Source organism: Gymnoscopelus braueri (genome assembly GCF_963280865.1).
Source record: "Gymnoscopelus braueri genome assembly, chromosome: 13".
In the NCBI taxonomy this organism is placed as follows: domain Eukaryota; kingdom Metazoa; phylum Chordata; class Actinopteri; order Myctophiformes; family Myctophidae; genus Gymnoscopelus; species Gymnoscopelus braueri.
In genome coordinates, this window is record NC_137615.1 from 42,252,759 (window position 1) to 42,265,559 (window position 12,801).

The following is a 12,801-nucleotide window of genomic DNA, read 5'->3' on the forward strand; positions in this document are numbered from 1 at the left end:
TAATTGGGTCTTATGATCAAAATAAGTACATTGTATAATGGTGTGTAAATCAAAAATCTGCCACGGACAAGACCAAGTCTTTGCCACGGACACATTTTTTTTTTTTTTTTGAATATTTTATTTTTCATTTTTTATTTTTCACAAAGTATACATACATACATACAACCCCCCCACAACCCTCCCTCCTCCCCACATACAAATCCACATACATAAAGGACAGCACAGATAAAAATAATCAAAACATAATAAAAAAAAATAAGGTACAAAAAAGAAAGAAAAGGAACATTAAGAAGAGACAAATCTGTTGTAAAAACATTAAGTAGCTTCGAGAAATAATAGATCTAGACCGAGATAGCTGTAGATAACAACCTATTCCATCTCTGATACAGGTTGAGGTAGGGACAACGTTTCCACATAGTCCAAATAAGGCTGCCAAATCTTCAAAAAAGTGTCAAACCCATTTCTTAAGCTATAAGTAATCTTCTCAAGAGGGACACAACTGTTCATTTCTGAGAACCATCTCGCAATGCCGAGGGGGGAGTCAGACTTCCATGTTATTGCTGCCACGGACACATTTGTCCGTGTACGGACATATTGATGACCCATTGAGATGTTGAGGGAAGCTCCTGGCTTTCTCCAGGTCCCGGGTGAGGTACATCCCACGCCGGGGGTTAAATAATGACACATGGTTGTTTTTCCAAATAGTCCATTCTACTAAAAACCCAAAGGGAATTTCAAAGCTCTCAACTTTTTCTGCGTGCCTATCTCATTGGGTGACTGAGGCCGCTCTGAAGAAAGATTAGCTGAAGTTCTTAGCTATCAAGATGATAGAAAAACCTTTATTGATCCCTGCGGGGTTCTTTAGGTGTCATAGCAGCAACAGCAGTGAGAGGGAAAAACCGGAGATGTAGGCCTACAGGTAAGCAAAAGAGTCAAGAACTAAACCAAGATAAAAAATAAAAAATATTTAATTAAATTAAGTTTGATTAGAAAAATAAAATAAAATATATAATGGGCTAATACACTTCATTATGCTGGGATACAATGTGAGACAAACACTTGGGACTTCATTCTCAATGACGGTTATTGTTACTGCTTATATTGTGTGTAAACACACAGTTAGTTGGACATAACAAATCACAAATAAAGTGTTTTACAGGTGGTGGAGTAGCTATGAATAAGAGTTCATGGATTTTGGAAATGTGGACATTGAATGCATTCGGTGTGTGAAAGCAATGGAAAGTGATTCACAGTTTGGTCCACATACTGTAGACATCTGTTTTGCTGACTGTGCAAAGAAGTCTGACAGCATGTCTTCCGATTTTAATCAGTTAATATTAAAAAATAAACTTATAAAAAAGGTTTGTGACTATAAAGCAACAAGAATCTAATGTTGATGTGAAAGTAACTTCACTCCATTAAAATTTAGACACCCCTAAAAAATATATATGTTTTATAAAAACCCTCAGATCTTTACAAGGATCTCACTTTTGTCCCCCATGAAGGAAGGGTACTCTTCAATTAACATTCTAGACTAAGCAATATTCATGCTGGTAATTATGCTTTCTCTGGTATTAGTACACAATTTTTGTGGCTTCAGAATACGTTTAATAATCATTTAATATTAGAGGGAGTCAGTGATTCACAGAAGTAAAAACAACAGACACTCCAATCTAGACAGAACTGGTTAGGTCCTTTTTATAGCATTTATCCATCCATCCAGCCCTTTGGTCCCTTGCTTCTTTCCATGTGGACACTAGAGGGCGTCAAAAGTACAGTAGGTATCCACCGTCCTTGTCTCTGATCCTGACTTCATGCTTCTGTCTTTCCAATCAAATCAATTTTTTCTATTTACACTCAAGGGAGTTAGACATTTTAAATAAAGTTATTTTTAATATTTGTATTATTTGTATTATTAGACCTTAATTTGGTGTACTCAATTTGTCCATACAATAATGTATGATTCACACAGTGTGTGCGTGTGCGTGTGTGTGTACCACTTTAATAAGTTCAGAGGTCCGGCCTTGGACAGGCTGTTTAACCAACTGCAGAAGTGGAACATCAATTCTGTATACATCACATGCAGGAATCACCCAATAATTATGTGCCATTCGCGGATAAAATGCTTGTTATATGAAAATGGTTTCAATCTTAAATGCTCACAACTGAGCATATATAAATATGCTTATCTTCCATCATGTAAAGATGTGTAAAGTGTTTCACTGTGACACACACACACACACACACACACACACACACACACACACACACACACACACACTTTATTTGTTACATCCCAGGTACAGAGTAAAATTCTTTGATTTTGGTTACTCAACACTTGTAAAACACAACACATTAAAAGAAAATAGTGTAATAAACCTTGTCTCAGGTATGAGAAATGCAAAGAGCCCGCCCACAGAATATTTCTATACCGTAAACATTAATAACGGAGGCAGAACTTCCAATGTCACATTAACAGGATACTTTTTTTATTTAAACTATCTAGATCAGAAAGCAGCAGACCACAATAATAAAAGAGTCAAGACGGATAGGAACCACTAATCAGAGAGCAACACATACCACAACTTACTGAACTGAGTCCAATTTTCGTTGGCAGATCATTCTATTTAAAAGCATGAATTCATAACATCCTAAACATCATAATACACATATACCACATTTGTTTAAAACCACTAGGCTACTTAACTTTCCCCCAGGTAGGAGACCCCCCACCGGGTCTGAGCTTTGGCGCTGGGTCAGCAGCTTTGATTGATAGTTGGTTTGTGTGAGTCGCGTCTCACATCTGCTCGTCCAAGGCCGTGAGCAGTCTCCGTTGACTGTAGTGTAGGAGATCACTCGCACAACTGGAGAGAGGAAGAGCACTCCTATTTAGTCCCCGCTATACTAATGTCTCGCCCTGCCTAACGCAGCAACCTGGCCCTAGCCCTCCTATCTATCTTCACGCCAGCAGCCCTACACAGCATGCGAGCAGCACCCAGCCCCCAGCAGTGAATGCAAGACAAAATAGCTCAGCAGGCTTTCCCTGTAACTTGGACTGAGCTCCGCTCTCCAGACACCCTTATCACTTATGAGTCACAGTTTTATAGTGTCCCTTCACCCTCAAAACAATCATGTCCACAGTCCAGCTGAGAATGATCAGCGCTCCATCTGTCAGTCACAATCAGGTGAGTGCCATCAGTCCGTGATTGACACACGTCATTGTCAACGTCACCCATAGTGCAGGTTCAGGTTCACTACAATAGCAATAAAGTAACAATAGTAATAATAGTAGATACAAAATCTAATCATGGTTATTACTTTATTTCAGATAGACTAACTGATTCATTGTAAGCAGAACTTTTATATGCTTTTTATAAGTTTTATATGCCTTCTTCATATTTGCCTGCCTAAAATAAATTTACGCTGAAGTTGTGTAGTACTTATTGTTAGCACCTTTGTAATGCTCTTATGATGAGATGTCTGTTTTGTTTCATCAGAGCAATGGTCACTGAGCTATGCCCATTACACTGCTGTAGTGCCCCATATAGGCCATATACAAATTCATTTTTTTTGGTGTGACTGTTCAACAGAGTTCAACATGAGCTACCTGTTCCCATGTCATCGTTCACCCACGTCCAGAAACCCTGATTAATCCAAGTCAATATTACAGGATAACACAGGGATGTTTTTCACCAGTTGCTAGAAAGTGTCCTCTGTTCCTCTTTACCATGTATTCTATTTTCTCCATCAGCGTTGTTACTTCAGAGATCTCCTCCTTGTCCTCGTCCTCATTGAGAACATGGTACGTGTAGCCACATTTCTCCACAAGCCACCTCAGAGGTTCTCCTTCAGACTCTATGTACTCCTCAACACGTCTCTGTCCCAGCCACTCTCCGCTTGTGAACAGAACCAGAGTGTGTCTCCAGACTCTGTCCCCCAGCAGCTCCATGTGTTCCTCTACTGATCTCCTGTCAGCTTCAGAGAAACTAGACCTGACACAAACAGTTAACAGGACAGCATGGGGTCCAGGAGAACACAGAGTCACACCGCCTAGAAGGGCATTTTTGATCCTCTCGGATGGAGGTGAAATCGACCAGTCTGAACAGTTCACCACACAGATATTTCTTCCAGCAACACGGCGCTGTTGTCTGACACACCCTGTCAGTTTGGTCTGGGTTTTAAACTCCTGGAATGTGAGGTTTACTTTATGTTAGTCATAATAATCAAAACCATCACTATTCTGTCGTCATTGGTGAACAGTTCCCTCTCAACCTTAACTCACTGAATGTATTATTCTCTTTCACTTTGTCTAACTCTTAGTGTTCCTGCCAAAGGAATAAATAAACAGGAAATAACTATATGGTTAATAATTACAACCAGCATAGAAGTAATACTGCATATGGAAATAAGCACATTAGTTAACAGTGGCAGTTAGCAAAAAATAAAAAAAATAACAAAATCATATAACATCACTCACCTTGTATGAAGTTTTGGTGAACAGATCATTCTCCAATATATGTTCTCCAGCTCTGCTCCTCTCCAACTGCTCTCCACCAATCAACATCACCCTCACATCATTTAGATTCGGAGGTATTCCTGACAAACAGAATATCAACATTAGTTTATCACACTGATTTGACAATTTAGGGCCTGGATTCACTGATTGAATTGAAATTGAACTATTACATCTGCACATGTAAATGTGTAGAACATTCTTAAATGTATCCCTGAGGATATTAATCTGTTGGTAATTAGATCAGTACACCTAAAAAATGTTATTGTACAGAAGTCTTCATAGATGTACAAGTCACACAGTGTTACAACACTGAGAATGTACAATACAAATCATTACAAATTTGACCATACAAAGTTGATATGTAAATAAATAATTATGAATAGCTTTAGTTGTAGACAGACAGACAGATAGATTTTTTTATAATTATAAACATCACCTTTTCGTCTGGGTGTCCTGAATGCCTGGACATGGTTCTTTATTATTTTCTTCCTCGTTGACAACTTCTCTGCAACAACTCTGTCAACTTCATAGTGTTCACCGCTGTTTCCTGCCACCATTTCCTCTATCTGCTCTAGCAGCTCTGTGACCTGAGTGTCATCTACCTTCTCATTGTTGAAGACATTATACCTGTTCCCACATTTGTGAACAAGCCAGCGGAGGTCTTCCCCTTCAGCCTCAATGTGCTGCTCAATGGTTGTGTCTCCCAGCCAGTCTCCCCTGGTGAACAGTACTATAGTGTGACTCCAGAGTTTCTCTGTCAGAAGCGTCATGTGTTCCTCTACTGCTACTTTCTTTGTTTTAGTGAACGCTTGATCAAGACGAACCATCAGAACAGCAGCATGTGGTCCAGGAGAACAGAGAGATGCACTGCTCTGGATCTCCAGTCTGTCCATCCCTGAAGTGTCCTTTAGTGGACTGTTGTAGAACCAGCCTGGTGTGTCCACCACTGTCAGATGTCTCCCCGATACTTCATTTTTTTCTACTGTACAGTGCACTGTCCTCTTAACATTATGATAATTTAAATCTCTTCTGTACAGAATGTTGGCTCCTGCTGAACTCTTCCCAGAAAGGTGCTCTCCCAACAATAGAATCCTGAGGTTAGCTGTCAGAGAAAATAATGTTTACATTCACACAACAAAGCCACTATATCCATGTTATTATATGCTATGCTCTCAAGTCTCAACATCTAATAATCACATGCATACCAATTAAATCAACTGAAAATGTACATCAAATATTTTTTCTTAACAAAGTAAAGCAATACACACCTATTTTGTTTGGAAACCGAGTTGTTGGTTTCTGAACTTCTGCCCTCCTTTGTTCTGCTCTTCTTCTGATAGTTTTCTCCATCTCCTTCAGTTGCTCTGAGATGTGTTTTTCCGTTTCATAGTGACAACCATTTTTGGCCACCATCTGCTCTATCTTCTCCAGCAGCTCTTTGACCTGACTTGCATCTCTGTCAATAATGTTAAGAATATGGAAGCGGTCTTCACATTTCTTAGTAAGATCTCTTAAGTCATTGTCATATCTAATGAATTCTCTCACATCTCTTGTTTTGCTTTTGTCAACTACTGTGAACACCACAATAGTGTGTCTCCACACTCGGTCACTGAGGAGAAGACTCACATGCTCCTCTACTGACATTCCTGTTCCAAAGTATGGGCTGTCCAATGGCATCACTAGGACAAAGACGTGCGGTCCTGGAGGACACAGATACAGACTCTGTTGAATTTCTAACTGAATCAGTTTTGGGGTCAGATCTAGGGGATGATCGACACTCCATCCTGGAGTGTCGACCACAGTGACTTGTCGCCCATACAGTTCCTCTTGTCTCCTGACACTCTTAGATGTTCTTCTTTTTGTGTCAAAGACATCTCTGCCCAGGATAAGGTTTCCCACTGAACTCTTTCCACTGGGTTGATCATCATCTCTTCCGCCAATCAGAATCATTCTCAGTTCTGTTGGGTCACAGTCCTTCCCTGGTTGGAAAAATAAATACAATATTCATAAAGATCCCACATGCAGCCAGTTTGTTGGTTTTGTCTGTTTTAATTAATAGACGGAAGCTGAGGTTCCACTGGACTGTTTTTGGACTGTTGTTTGAATTGTAAAACAGTCAAAATGAGTCCATCTTATGTGTAAGACATTGATCAATACTTGTAAGTTGTTGTGGAGGTGTCCAGGCTCTTCTGACGTTTTTGTTGTTTTGTCTGGTCCTTTGTGATTGCCGTTCTGCAAAGTTAGGACATCATGCGTGAGTTATTAATAGAGTGATGGTGGGAGTTGTCAAATGTTTGCATAATATGACATGTCTGTGTTTGTGTTCAAGTGAATGAGTTTAGTCACTACAATGCATTACAGGGTTAATGGGAAAACATGAATAGTTACCTTTGGCCAAAGTTGTTTCCAAAGTATTGCGCCTGCCCTGACAGCGCTCAGCTGAGAAGGTAGTTGTAAATATTTTGTTATTAGAAGTTATGATATACTGTACATATATGTCATCTATGGAACAAAGTATATTTGATAATGGTATTGTTGTATTAATGTAGTTAATTAAAATGTCAGTGTAGTAGTAGATACAATGCATTACTGGTTTAATGGGAAAGGATGACCTACGTGTGGCCTGAGCCGTCTCCAATGACCAGGACCGTTCCCTTCTCTGCCACGCCATGTCCTCACGGCGCTCAGCTGAGAAGTGAAGATAGTTTTAATTTATGTTCTGAGGTACAGCTAATGATATGCAATACATAAAATATGTTATGTCTGACAATGTCATATTTGTATTGAAAAAATGTTTTTTTTAAGAAGTTGGGAAAATAGCAGATCGCGACACGTTGTGAGCTTGTGAGCTGTCTGTGACCATTCAGACATTTGCCGACTGGTCAAGAGCAGCCGGCAAATAGGTTCTACGCACAGCAGCCATATTGGAAAGAATTTGGGCCTCTTCGTTACTTCCTTCACAGGTCTTACCAATTATACTAACTAGAAAAAAGTACCCCTTCGGGCGCGTGCACGTTGTAGCAATGAGAAATGTGTATCAATGCAGAAGGGTAGACGGTTTATTGTCATGTTGTAATAAAGGACAGGCAAAGTGATTTTGGCAGAAATCAAGTGTTTTCCCTAATAAGTGCATCTCCCTTTGCCTGATGAAGGCGGTTCTTTATTTCATTGTCTTGATCAAAGACAAAGATTTGAGAGAATTTGGGTTTGTTTGTGCTGTCAGGAAAGACTGCTGAGGGAGTGAAGTGGTACATCTAGCCACTCATCTTGAATGGCTTTGGTACATGTCCTTTGAAGTGGACCAAACTTCACAGTGCAGTAATAATAATAGCATTATCGTACCAGACACATTCCTAGAAGCCATAGAAACCAAGCCATTGTACTGTCTGATGTTCTCTGACTGTGTAGACCTTCTCTCGAACAGACACGTTAGTGCAGGTGTTGTCCAGGCTCTTCTGACGTTTTTGTTGTTTTGTCTGGTCCTTTGTGATTGCCGTTCTGCAAAGTTAGGACATCATGCGTGAGTTATTAATAGAGTGATGGTGGGAATTGTCAAATGTTGGCATAATATGACATGTCTGTGTTTGTGTTCATGTAGTGAATGAGTTTAGTCACTACAATGCATTACAGGGTTAATGGGAAAACATGAATAGTTACCTTTGGCCAATGTTGTTTCCAAAGTATTGCGCCTGCCCTGACAGCGCTCAGCTGAGAAGGTAGTTGTAAATATTTTGTTATTAGAAGTTATGATATACTGTACATATATGTCATCTATGGAACAAAGTATATTTGATAATGGTATTGTTGTATTAATGTAGTTAATTAAAATGTCAGTGTAGTAGTAGATACAATGCATTACTGGTGTAATGGGAAAGGATGACCTACGTGTGGCCGGAGGCGTCCCCAATGACCAGGACCGTGTCCTTCTCTGCCACGCCATGTCCTCACGGCGCTCAGCTGAGAAGTGAAGATAGTTTTAATTTATGTTCTGAGGTACAGCTGATATGCAATACATAAAATATGTTATGTCTGACAATGTCGTATTTGTATTGAAACAATGTTTTTTTTAAGAAGTTGTGAAAATAGCAGATCGCGACACGTTGTGAGCTTGTGAGCTGTCTGTGACCATTCAGACATTTGCCGACTGATCAAGAGCAGCCGGCAAATAGGTTCTACGCACAGCAGCCATATTGGAAAGAATTTGGGCCTCTTCACCTTCACAGGTCTTACCTGTGTGTGTGTGTGTGTGTGTGTGTGTGTGTGTGTGTGTGTGTGTGTGTGTGTGTGTGTGTGTGTGTGTGTGTGTGTGTGTGTGTGTGTGTGTGTGTGTGTGTGTGTGTGTGTGTGTGTGTGTGTGTGTGTGTGTGTGTGTGTGTGTGTGTGTGTATGTGTAGCCTGTAAAACTATGCCTGCCCGAGGGTAATCACACATGTAGGGGGGCAGGGGTGTAACACACACACACACACACACACACACACACACACACACACACACACACACACACACACACACACACACACACACACACACACACACACACACACACACACACACACACACACACATAATGTGAAAAGAAGTTCTTGTATAAAACCTAATAATTGCCTGTTGTGCTGTTTGCTGTCAGGTGTAACCGCTACGGCATGTCCTAAAATAACACGGTACTCAATGTCCAGATTTATGGGGTTTTATTGACTTCAAGATTTTTCTTGAAGCCAAACTGTTTTTTTTTATTCATAACAATATGTTGCTTAGCCACACCACAAACACTAAATCAACATATTAACTCCAAGACGCAGTACAAATACACATGCAAACTCACCGTTTGAATGCACACACAAAAATGGTTTCAAGTAGAGGGCTACTGGATAAAATCATGGAGTAGGTAAAATATGAAAGTTGAAAGCATGAAAGGTAGTTTATTGGATTTCCAATGTCATGCATGTCATTCATTAGTATCATTGATGAAGGAAGTAAGGAAGCGGCCCAATTTTTGCTGTGCATAGAAACTATTGCCCAACCCCAACCATTTGCGCACGCACGCACGCACGCACGCACGCACGCACGCACAGATGTATAACATACATTTACTGTAGATTTCCTTTACTTACTCTCTTCTTCAGCCTGGGGTTGTACCTCTACGCATCCAGGCTCTTTATAACAACAAACCCTTTTCTTTCTTGACAATCTTATTTTTCGTTGATGACATCCGTCTGTGTTATCTGCTAACATGAACAAAATGAGTAAAGATCAAAAACTTTGTATATCTCAGGTATGTGTGCTTCTATAGCTTTAGTATATAGACGTTGGCAATCGATGCAATGCTAGTGTGCTACCATATAATCTGGTCCACAGTGGCCGGACATGGCGCTCCTCAGTACAACAATAGCGGCCGGCGCTTGTCGATCTACGCTTTTCGGTTTAAAGCGGCTATAGCGCCCGAACGATGGGTCGTACAGAGACGTTGGATCCGGGCTTCCGCTTCCAACTGTGCTCGACTCCACTCTGTCCGTCGCCCCCCGTCCGAGGGACCACCCTGTTTTCAGACAGTTACCACAGCCATAAATTGACATTTATGTCAAAGTCTTGTTTAAAAGGGGGCATTGTGTTGAATGGGGTTTGTACAAGTGGAAGTGGAAGCATGTCTGGGAAGGCAATACGAAAGCCTAATTTATACTCGGTGAGAGTGTCACTTGTCGAAAAGAACACATCTACAAGCCAGCAACTTGTCACGATGCAACACGTTGGCTTGTAGATGTGTTATCAGGTGTTGTTTAGCCACTCTCTAAACTACCACGCAACTGCTAGTTGCATTGATCGCATTGAAATGGCTATACATTTCGACTTATAACATTTTTTGTTCACATACTACTAAAGATCACATACTACTGTAACTGTCCAGCTTAATGTAAAATGTAAACAGGATGAGAGGAATGTAAAAAGGAACCTCTGTAGATCCTCCTTGATCACAAGAACATCACCAGATTCTATGTTGCACCATGACCCACTCAGATGCAAAGAAGTCAGGCCATGCATTTATTCCCTCAAGGATTTATTTATTTGATCATTCCATTTCCACACTCTTCTGAGTTAAATGAACACTGAGAACTCTGCCATTGTTTGAGAGGAGTCTTGGGTGGGATATGTTAAGATATGTTAAGATTTTCATTTACTATTGTTAAAACTAATTATTTGGTTTTGAAGTTAAGGCAAATTATGTACATAAGTCATAGTGCTTCAAAGTGATGTGTTGTTGGTTCCTACTTCCAGTGTTGGAAAAGTTACTCAAAACCAGTAATATATTACATACTACTAGTTACTTGTTTAAAAAGTAATATCATGACTTTACATATTACTCCCTGCCAAAAGTAACTCGTTACTCATTACTTTAGTTTACTTTTTTTTCTCTCGCCCCCAGTAATTGCATTCTTTCTCCCCAAAAGTCTTACTTTGCATTTTCAACATTAGCAGTTGAAAGTTCCTTCTTGTTACCGACAGCGGACAACAATGTTCTTCAAATCTTTGGTCCGGACAAAATCAAAATGACAATTATTCACTGCCCAAGTCAATGCCTAAGTCACTGCCCACCACTACGGAGGTTGTGGGTTCGAATCCACCGTGGTGCGTCCAGCTTTGTCGAGCGTCTACACAAACACGATTGGCCCGTGTTCGGGGGAGGGAAGCCGGGCGGGCAGGGTGATATCAGTCTTTGCACGTACTCCTACAGGCTAGGGTGGCACCTGTCAGTGGGGAGTGTTGGGCGGGAGGAGTAGGACGAAGGCTCTATGTCCCCCCGGTGGGGGCTCCTCACCGGCAGGTGAGTCAGTAGGATACGACGAGCTGTGACAACACAGAAGTGAGTGTGGGGAGGATTCATTTAGCATAACGACTAAATTAAGGAGAAAAAGGGCTAAACATTTTTTGGCAACTCTAAATTAAAAAAAATTAAATAATAATAAATAAAGACAATATTTCCAAGTGCCGGTGTCTCCCCCATGTTTGTTTCCATCTCTAGCAATCTGTGTGTCTCACACTAACACTAACCGCATCTGATAATTCACACGCACAGATAAGTGCGCAACGTTTCCGTATCCGCTCTAGAGTGTAGACCTAGACAGGATCAGCAGCATGCAAAGCAACTCGATCCCAACCTAGTCTACCATTATATCATCTGACCAAAAACTATACAGGATCAAATAAAACACACTCAAGCCCACAGTACCACCAAGGCTCGTGAAAATAGTAATAACTTACTGTTGGAAAATAGTAAAAGTAATATTTATTACTCAAAATGTGAAAGTAATTAGTTATATTACTAGTTACTGGAAAAAAGTAATAATATTACTAATATTACTTAGTTACTTTAGTTACTTTCCAACACTGCCTACTTCTTAATTTGCAAAGTGTCAAAATGTAAATATTGAGGTAGGTGTGGGAGAGGTGCTATGTGCACTAGAAGCAAAGCAAAGTTCAACTGCTAGCATGTGGAATAAGTGGCATTATCTTCAGACAAATAGCATGACTTTGAGACAAGTCCAGGTGTGCGTTGGGATTCTCATTGTAACAACTATAAAAAAGGTTATGAATTATTTGTATTTACTATATCAGTACTTTGTACACAATCATTTCCCAATACAGAAGCACATTTTAAACCCTGACACATTTAACCACTTTCAACCTAGCGTCCCTATTTTGGGCATTTAATTATAGTCAAAATAGCAGATCTACAAGCTCACAATGCTTTGCAACGTGAAGCTTGTAGGTCGGCTGTTTTTGATAGGAATACGAGTGTGCCTTGAGATTGTCCATTGGTGTGCACTGGGCAGAAAGGTTTGAAAACTCTGTATGAAGTCATGTGAAAAACCTCTGTAGATCCACCAAGCACATCACCAGATTCTGTGACACTATGACCCACGCGGATGCAATAAATCGGTCCATGTCTTTATCCCCTTAAGGATGTATATATTTATTAATTTGATAGGGTAAAATGTGGTTCCTTTTGTGCACTCTTCTGAGTTAAATGGAGGTTTTCCTTGAGCTATTGTTTGAGCTGAGTCTTAAAGGTGGGATGTATTCAAGACTTCTTATTGTTACATCTTATATGAGTACACAAGTAAAGTAATATTCTTTGGGTTCGGTTCCTCAACATTGTAGCATAAGTAACAGTAACAAAGACATAACTAAGTATAGCAACAATAGTAAGTAAAATGTAAATAAAAACATACATTAGCCATAGCCATAGCACATTGAGGTGCTTGAGGTACTGTGTGTATGTGTACTATATG